Source organism: Antechinus flavipes, chromosome 2 (assembly GCF_016432865.1).
Source record: "Antechinus flavipes isolate AdamAnt ecotype Samford, QLD, Australia chromosome 2, AdamAnt_v2, whole genome shotgun sequence".
In the NCBI taxonomy this organism is placed as follows: Eukaryota; Metazoa; Chordata; class Mammalia; order Dasyuromorphia; family Dasyuridae; genus Antechinus; species Antechinus flavipes.
Genome location: NC_067399.1, coordinates 238234441 through 238242244, shown reverse-complemented (window position 1 = coordinate 238242244; position 7804 = coordinate 238234441).

The window sequence follows — 7804 nt, the reverse complement described above, 5'->3', positions numbered from 1 at the left end:
TTTCTTTTTTTTACAAATACAGGCAAAGAGAGTTTTCAACATTCACTTTTTCAAAATCTTGTGTTCCAAATCATTCTTCCTCTTTTCCCTCTTCTTCCAAAGACAGCAAGCAATTTAATTTAGATTAAGTGTGTGCAATTATTCTAAACATATTTCTGTTTTTGTCATGATGCACAAAAAAAGAAAAATCAGATCAAAGGAGAAAAAAAGCACAGGAAAAAAACAAACACAAGCAAACAGCAATAACAACAAAAAGATAAAAATACTATACTTTGATCCATATTCAGTCTGCATTGTTTTCTCTCCGAATATGTAGATGACACATTGTGGATCACAAGTCTATTGGAATTAATGCTAATTATTATTGTTTTTTTTTAGGACACACAAGGCATTGTCAACAGTTCCAAAGAGGAGCTCCAAAAATGTTTGGAATAAGGCAACATCATTGGGATAAATGCCTAGGCTTTTAGACTACTTTGAAAGAGTATAAAACTCCTTCGATTCAATTCTTAAATATTAATTTCTTTTTAAAGATAGACATTATTCTTATTGTTTTCTATCTTTGCCTTTTACATATTGATTTCTACTTTTGCTTTCTATATATAATCATAGTCATGGTTGTTGTTTTTAATGAATGGTTTGTTTTTCTAAGAAAATTAGATTCACATAAGTTCATAAGAAAGGGGCCTTTTAATATGGACAAAGTGTGATAAATGGGTAAAATTATTTTTGGAGGAGTGGGATGTTACCTTTCCAGTCAGACATGTCTCATGTTAAAAGTCTGATGGCTACCTGCATAATCTAAAAAGGAAGTAAAATGTCTGTACTTTTACAGGAAATTGTTCCATTAAATTTCAAAGTTATAGCTCACAAACAAAATCATCTGCTGCATCAGGTACAGTCCTAGAACAGAATGGAACATCATTTGTATGAAAATAGGATTCAAAAAATCAGCATCTTAAAAAACAAATAACCAAACAACTAACTTCTATCTAATGCTGGGAAAACAGTTCACTTTTCCAAAAATAACTTTGTTTCATTCAAACTATATGCATCAGGGTTGGCAAAAGTGATGTTCAAAAAAATGCTCTAAATCACCTATTGATTAAAGACACAAATCAAAACCATTCTGAGATACTACCTCAAACTTCTCAGATTGGCTAAATTGACAGGAAAAGATAATGATAAATGTTGGAGGAGATGTGGGAAAATTGGTACTTTAAAGCATTGATGGTAGAGTTGTGGACTGATTTAGTCATTCTGGAGAGCAATTTCTAACTATTTCCAAAGGACTATCAAACTGCATACTCATTGATCCAGCAGTGTCACTATTGGTTCTATACCCAAAAAGAACATATAAGAGGGAAAAGGACTCATATGTGCAAAAATGTTTGTAGCAGCCCTTTTTGTAGTTAGTGATAAGAAACAGGAAATTGACTAGATTCCCATTACATGGGGAATGACTGAATAAGTTATGATATATCAATGTAATGGCATATTATTGTTCTATAAAAAATGATGAGGAGGCTGATTTCAGAAAAACCTGGAAAGACTTAAAATGAACTGATATCGAGTGAAAAGAAGAAAACCAATAGAACATTTTACACAGTAGCAACAACATTATGTGATAATTCGTTGTGATGAACTTGGCTCTTTTCAATAATGAGGCAATTCAAGGCAAGGAAAATACCATCTGTATCCAGAGAGAAAAGTATGGTGACTGAATGTAGATTGAAGCACACTATTTTCACTTTTTTTTCTTTTTCATGTTTTTTTTCTTTTTTATCTGATTTTTTCTTATAAAATGTGACAAACATAGAAATATGTTTAAATATTATTTAAAATAATTGCACATAAATTATCTATATCAAATTTCTTGTTGTGTTGGGGAGGGGAGAGGTAAAGGGGGAGGAAGAAAAAATTTGGAATTCAAAATTTTACAAAAATGAATGTTGAATAGCATTTCCTCCCTCTGTTTTTATCCGCTTGTATTTTTATTTCCTTCTCAGATTATTTTTACCTTATGTTAAAGTTTGATTTTTCTTGTGCAGCAAAATAACTGTATGGATAGGTAAGCATATATTGTATTTAACATACACTTTAACATATTTAACACGTATGGATCTATCTGCCATCTAGGGGAGGAAGTGGGGGGAAGGAGGAAAAAAGTTGAAACAGAAGGTTTTGCAAGGGTCAGTACTGAAAAATTACCCATGCATATATCTTGTAAATAAAAAGCTATAATAACAAAAATGAATGTTGAAGATTATCTTTACATGTAATTGGAAAAATAAAATACTACTGAGAAAAAAAAAGATTGTTATGATCAACTATGATAGACTTAATTCTTCTTAGCAGTACAGTGATTCAAGACAATTCCAATACCCTTGGGATAGAATGCCATCTGCATCCAGAGAAAGAACTATAAAGACTGAATGTGGAGCAAAGCATACCATTTTGACTTTTTTGTTTGTTTGTTTGTTTGTTTTTTCTTTCTCATGGTTTTTCCCTTTTCTCATTTTTCTTTCACATTACTAGTATAAAAATATTTTTTAAATGATTCTACATGTATAACCCATGTCAGATTGCTTGCTCTCTTGGGGATGAGGGAGATGAGGGAGCAAGAAAAAAATCTGTAACTCAAAATCTTACAAAAATGAATGTTGAAAACTATCTTTACATATAATTGGAAAAATAAAATACTACTAAACAAAAGAAAAAAGTGATGTTCAATAAACAGATTTAAGGATTTACTAAATTCTGATGTGTTCATGGATGACCTGGATTGTTCATTTCCTTTTTTTCTTCTACATGATTTGGTAACTTTACAATGCAGGCCATCCCAATGATGAAAGGATCCACAAAGAGAAGGCTGTTCTTTTGTGTGAATGCCTAATTGTTCTTGTCTTCTGGCTGTGATTCTCCAACTGCAATTTTGTTCAAATTTTTCCCCTTCAGCTTTCTTTTGCATCTCATTTCTTCCTCCAATTCTCAACATTAATTTCTTCATTCTGATTTCAACATAGGAAATTGAGGCCATGCTATTGCATAAATGGATAACTTGGAGGGAACATTGCTGTATCACAGAGACCTTTCATCTCACTACTTTTCCATTTAGCTGCTATTTCTTTTTCCAAGTGGTATAACAAAGGGAAAATATAATGGGAAAGATTTTTCAAATCTCTAAGGCTAATTGCAAAAATCACAAAGTTATTTTCTTTATCTGGAATGAAACAAGAAATCTTTCCCAATAGGCTTTCCTTTTACCATTCCACTCAGAAAGGATATTGGGCTTAGTTTTCTTTCAGAGAAAAGATATATAAATGTAGGAAAATTTGAAAAAGAAAAGAAGAATTTTTTCAAATTCCACAAACATAATTTAGCCTATAAAGAAAATCCAGGGTCTTTCAGTTAGTGGAAGGAGCCCTGCAACAGTAGAAAACCTGAATTTGCTATGTATTTACTTACTAGCTACCTATTTATTAGCTATGTAATCTTGGCAAGTTACCTTTCCACTCCAGGCCTGTTTTCTTATCTGTTAAATGAAGGCTTTGATCTAAATGATCTCTAAGCCCCCTTCCAGTTCTAACATTCTATGTTCTAAAGCTCCAAACAACTTTGACAATCCATGTTGTAAGGCCCCTTCCAATTTGGACATTTTAAGTTTGTAATAAGGCTTTGCTGTGAGGGCAAAAATGCTACACGAGCCCATAGCTTTGTGTCTGTCTTCCCTCCACATGTGCCAGTATTTTGTTACCTTCCTGAGGTTTATGAAAGCTAATTAAAATGACAAGGAGTTGGGAGAAAGTGGGGGTCATGATGGGACACCAGGATAATACCAGGGAAGAGAGATACATGTATTTAGCTCTAGCCTTAAAACAAACAAACAAAAAAACAAAACCCAAAAACTCATTAAGAGATATAGGCAATATAGGGAAACAAATAGCTTGTCCCCTGAGGCAGGGAAAAGCTAAAAAGAAAGATAATTCCTCTAATTCAGAGATGAATCAGGGCTGCATACTATCCATGGAAAAAGGAAAATGAGACAGCAGCTACCTTAGGGGTTCTTTGGGGTCTATCTGGGTAGCCAGATTAAAAAAAAATAGAGATAAAAAGCTGTGGCTAATAGACTTCAGGCATGCGGCTCAGGCTGTTTGACTTGAATGGTATAATACTACTTATCTCAGGCCTGCTACACAGATAGTTGTAATCTAAAAAAGTAATTACACTTGCTAGAAGCTGCAAAAGCAAGAAGAAAAAAATTTCTTCTGATACAGGAAAAAATAAAAAACTTGATATGGCAACAACAGAGAAGCTTTGAAGGTGGTGATCAAAGTTGGGGGCAGAAGTTGACCAAAGGAGAACTGTGGCTGTGAAATTCTCTAACTGAAAACTTTGGAGGTGGAGCTTCAGCAAATGAAAGTTTTGGAGAAAGGTATAGGCTGCAAGACACCTTACTTTATATTTGAGTATGAGTTTTCAAGCAATGTGTGTGGAAAACTTGCACCTTTTTTTTTCCTCTACAATACATGAATCTAACAGAAGTTATCATTCATTTATTGGGTATTAGGAATGACACTAATGCCTTTGATCTAGCAATAATGCTACACATCTCTACCTCAAAGAGATCAAAGGAATAGAAAAAAAAAATATTTATAGCAGTTCATTTAGTGGTGGCAAAGAACTGGAAACTGAGAGGTGTCCATCAATTGGAGAATAGCTAAACAAATTATGATATATAAATATGCTGGAATATTATTATGCTATAAGTAATGATGAAGAGAAACTTGGAAATACTTGCATAAAGTGATGTAAACCAGTAGAACAATCTGTAAATTGATAACAATAATGTAAAGACACACAAGTTTGAAAGAATTAGAAACTCTGACTTCCACAATGACCAGCCACAATTCTAGAGTTCTTATCCTGAAACATGCTACCTATTTCCAGAGGGGAAAAGTGATGAACTCAAAGTACAATTCAAGGTTTTTTTTTTTTTTTTTTTAATACTAGAAACAAAAGCTTTTACTAACTTTTTACTCTCGATTATTTTAATTTGTAAAAAGTCAATGTTTCAAAAGTAATGGAGCATCTCTAGATCACTTTGTTTCATACTCCCACTTAGTGGAATCTTTAAAAAAATGTAGTTATTTGCATTTTCATTATTAAACAAATTCTACCTACATTTCATATGTGGTTTACTAAGAGGCATATGTTTTTAAAGAATTGGCTAATAAAAGAACTTCTTTTGCTTGACTATATATATTTGTAACAGGATCCCCCTACAGTCAATTCTCATGGACCAAGTTAAGACCCATATGCAAATATGTTTTTCCTGACTTTATAAAGAGAAGCACTCTATAGAGAGAAGAAAGTTGCACTCTTGACTTCTATGCACCTAAAAAGAGTAGTAACAGTTTCTTTTTTCAAACAAACAAACAAAATATTTGTGTATATGCATAGAAATATATACATATTTAGATATATAAATACATAAATATGTACATACTCTCTATGTACATATATATTTATATGTGTACATGTATATCTATTCAAAGACAGACACACACAGAGGAAAGACAAAGAGAGAAGATAGAGACAGAAAAAGAAGAAAATTTGTATTGTAATCATAGCTACACATTTTTTATGCACTAAAAATATAAACACATGATCATGCTAACAAGTGAATTCCCTAAAAATAAGTAAATGAAAACTTGGCATGCCTTTTTGGAAACGTTACTAACTCTTACTCTAATAATTAAACTTTTGAAATTGACCTACTGCTTCTGGGGGCCTAGAATACTCTTTCCTACTAAAGGTTTCGTAAACTGAATTCAGTCTTATGATTGGCTCATGTTTAGGGTTTCCATAAGATTTCGGTATAGAAAGGTAGTCACTATATAAAGTGTATCCGGTTTAGGAGAGCTATTTATTTCCTTTACCACAAAATAAGAAGAGTTCATTAACAGATACTTAAAACCAATAAGAAAGGGCTCTCAGGTGACCATAAACAGATACAGAAAATCTATGATGAAGTACTCAAAGGATTTATAGATTCCTATTACCTCCATTCAAATTTGTTGTCTACACATTTACCAAGTACAGATGTCCTATTAAACCATCTTAACCAGGGATTTCTTGGTCTTTTCATTTTCATGAAAGTAATCATCTTCTCCTGTGAGAAGATGTTCCAGAGTCTACCCTTTGTTGCACAGATTACACCAACTGAAGAACCCCAAGCTTACCAGGTAGTCACCAGGCTTGAAATCATTGAATCCTTTCTCATCATTGCTGTTTGGTGACCTGTGCTCAGCCTGAACTAATTGGTTGACCATAAGTTATCCTACCTTGTCTGTCCTCCATTCAGTTATCAAAAGTACATGAATGACCATTTTATTTCTCTGTTCAATAAACTTTTTGGGGATCCCTATTACCTCCAGGATCAAATGTAAATCTTCTGTTTGAATTTTATAGGCTTTCATAATCTAGTCCTTCCTACCTTTCTAGCTCTCTTATACTTTATTTCTTTTCAAATACTCTGAAATCTAGCAACACTGGCATCCTTAATTTTGCTTTCACAAGTCACTCCAACAGCAGCAAGAGCAGCAACATTTATAGAGTGTACACTATGTGCTAGTCACTGTGCAAAGTCCTTAACAGTCATTATTTCATTTGATCTATAAAACAACCCTGGGAGGCAGGGGCCATTATTTTCTTTTTTAAAATAATAGCTTATTTTCAAAATACATGCAAAAATAGTTTTCAACATTCACCCTTTCAAAACCTTGTGTTCCAAATTTTTCTCCCTCTCTTCTCCCCACTCCTCCCCTAATAGCAAATATTCCAATATATGTTAAATGTGCAGTTCTTCTATATATATTTCCACATTTATCATGCTGCACAAGAAAAATCAGATCAAAAAGGAAAAAAGCAATTAAACAACAAAAAAGGGTGAAATAGTATGTTATAATCCACATTAAATCCCCACAGTCTTTTTTTTTCTTTTTCTGGATGCTCTCCATCACAAGTGCATTGGAATTGACCTGAATTACCTCATTTTTGAAAAGAGCCAAATCCATCAGAATTGATCTGATTAGATATGATCATCATATAATCTTCTTGTTGCTGTATACAATGTTCTCTTGGTACTACTCACTTTACTTAGCATCAGTTCATGTAAGTTTTTCCAGGTGCTTCTGAAATCATCCTTTTCACCATTTCTCATGGAATAATAATATTCTATAACATCCATATTCCATAACTTATTCAGCCATTCTCCAACTAATGGGCACCCACTTAGTTCCTTGCCACTACCAAAAGGGCTGATATAAACATTATTGCACATGTAGGTCCTTTCCCCTTTTTTGTGATCTTTTTGGGATATAGACCCAATAGAGACACTGTTGGATCAAAGGGTATGCACAGTTTGATAGCCCTTTAGACACAGTTCCAAATTGCTCCCCAGAATGGTTGAATCAGTTCATAACTCCACCAACAATGTATTAGTGTGAGGGGAGCTATTATTATCCTTATTTAACAGATGAGGAAACTGAAGCTGACAGAGCTTAAGTGACTTGCTGGGGGTCAAGCACCAAATAAGTATCAAAAGTTCAGTTTGAAATCAGTTTTTCATGATCTTATGTTCTATTCACTATGCCACCATTTCCCATATTCTTCAATGCAGATCCCATTCACACCAAAAACTTTTTTATATGAGTAAGTTGGGAGTTGTTTTAATTGTTCACCCTATCCCTTTCTCACTTGTATCTTTCTAATTTTTTAAAATTAATTTTGATGTTTGCTC